The 2500-nt window shown below is 37.1% G+C and overlaps 1 long non-coding RNA gene across 1 annotated transcript in view; it reads right to left on the reverse strand.

The window, feature by feature from the left end:
* Positions 1-1309: 1309 nt before the first annotated feature.
* LOC309477985 overlaps positions 1310-2500 on the reverse strand; it is a 33707-nt gene continuing 32516 nt past the window's right edge. Inside the window, exon 2 of the long non-coding RNA XR_014198721.1 lies at positions 1310-1566. This is a non-coding gene — a long non-coding RNA (uncharacterized lncRNA). The remainder of the gene's footprint in view (positions 1567-2500) is intronic.

Below are 2500 nucleotides of genomic sequence, written 5' to 3' on the forward strand. Positions count from 1 at the left end.
ATTCACTGTTACTTGACATTTCTTTGTAATTAATCGTGAAATTTACCAGTTTTCTTCATAAATCAATATTTTCAAACAGTGTAAGTTTATGACAGTAAATATGTGAAAAAAAATATTAATATGCTTCTCAATCAAAAGAGTAAACACAAGTACAAGCCAAGAATACTTCATTATACTTTTAAGAATATCTGGATCAAAAGATTGAGTACAAGTATAAGTCAAATATTCTTCTTCTGTCAGTGTAAGCCAAGTATTCTAAGTGCAATTTTAATATATTTCTGTACATAAGAAGTACATAATTACATAAAAAGTAGACCGAAAGTATAATGTCTTATTTTTCCCAGACAGCAACATAGAGGGATTCCACACGGCCCGGATGTGGGCCAGATCTGGGCCGACACTATGTTACTGTCTAGGCTAGTTTAAAAGAAGTATCTTAACAGCACACTTAAATAAACTTCTTATTTGTAGGGGGTGTAATATTCAACATTACATTTAAAGTTACTATATGTTAAGTGTTCTAAACTGGAATCATTGAGAGGACTTGGAAAAACTGTCCTAACCCAACCTGAATTCATATGTTTAAATATATGACATACGAGTTTCAATAGAAATTATATTAAAGCATATTTAATTTTTTTAAATGTGTTTTTCCCCCCACAAGAGTCAGCCTATAGACCGGTCAAAAGTTAGGAAACATTCATATTTTTTAATGTTTCTGAAAGAGTCTCTTCTGCTCATCAAACCTGCTCTTATTTATACAGTTATTACAATGTTATAAAAAAAATTAAAACAATTATTACAATTTAAAACAGCTGTTTTCTATGGGAATATATAGTAACCTTTTATTTTTCAGGATTCTTTGATGAATATAAAGTTAAATTAGGAATAAATGACACTTTACTACATGTTCACATAGAAACAACTGTTATACACTGTTATACTATTACACAGTTTTGACTGTATTTGTGATCAGATGAACCCAGCCTCAGTGAGCAGAAGAGACTCTTCCTGAGCAGAAGAGACAGTATATGAGTCGATCTGAGAGTAAACTGGGGTTAGACCGCTGGAGATGTCTGGATCAGTTTTACACTCATGTCCTTTTTGGCACTTGAAACTTTTAGACCACACTGACTATTTTCCAACAATCCTGCTTGTTCTACAGAAGAAAACAGGAGTTTGTAAGTGTTTGCAAGTTTATGGTTATCAGACAGTAATTCTGCTTCATTAATTTCAACAAACCCTTCCTCAGTCTGGAGAACTTAATCGCTGTAATTCTGTTACGGTGAAATGAAGAGAATTCCAGTCATTATTCAGTGAAAACAAAAAGCTTTTTATTGTTTTCTTTGTCCAGGAAACAGACTAGAGAACATTAGAATCTCATTCATAAGGTCACTTTGGATAAAAGCATCAAGTAAATGCAATAAAAACAACACACATTAAACTAAAAACATTATTCCAAGTGAAGAAAACCATTGGCAGAATGAAGTGAACGGATGGATAGAGTTGTGGGCCGATGATTTGTTGATGATGGGCCGTTTCTTCAGATGCTCTTCATCTTGTCCTCTGAAACACAAAGGAAAAGAGAAAGAGTGAGTAAAGCTTGAATGCCTGTTATTCTGTAAGAGTAACTAAGAGTGAGTAAAGCACACGTGCATGGCATTAGCCTGGATGGCTGGGGAATCTGGGATCGGCAGGACAGTAGCGCTCAGGGATTCTGTTCCCAAACTCCATCAGAAGACCCTTCGCTTGTTTACATTTACATTTATCAGACACTTTTATCCAAAGCGACTTACATTGCATTTCAAGCTACACATTTACATTCTTATCAGTTCTTGCTTTCCCTGGGAATCGAACCCATGACCTTGGCGTTGCAAGTGCCAGTGCTCTACTGTTTGCATCTTGAGGAAGTGTGTTCAGTTTTAGACTCGTAGGACAGCATTCCAGCGACTAAACCACCAACATCTCTGCCAGTGATTTTATCTGTTCATTTTAAGGTAAAGCACAGAAGCCTTAAACATTCCCACCGCTATAGAATCTCCTCCGAGCGCTTGATCTGTTCTAATCTTACGATCTGCCTCTCGTCACACACACACACACACACACACACACACACACACACACACACATGCTTCAGTTATTGTGACAACAACCAAAACATAAGAGCGTTTCAACAACACCACACACTCAATCATTTATGATTTCTGTATGTTTGCACAATATGCCAGCAAAGAGCAGTGATGTTGACGCTCTCAAAACCAGAGACAGTACGTTATAAACATTCGACACACAGCTCTTTTAATGCCGCCTGTCTCATTATTGCTTTTCTTCCGTATTAATGTGAATTCATTGACCATAACGGTTTTCATCACATTATCCCAGACAGCAACATAGTGTCGGCCCAGATCCGGCCCACATCTGTACATGTGGATTAGACACGGCCCAGATCCGGCCCACATCTGTACATGTGGATTAGACACGGCCCAGATCCGGCCCACAT

This window comes from Leuciscus leuciscus (assembly GCF_965113295.1).
Source record: "Leuciscus leuciscus genome assembly, chromosome: 16".
Classification (NCBI taxonomy): domain Eukaryota; kingdom Metazoa; phylum Chordata; class Actinopteri; order Cypriniformes; family Leuciscidae; genus Leuciscus; species Leuciscus leuciscus.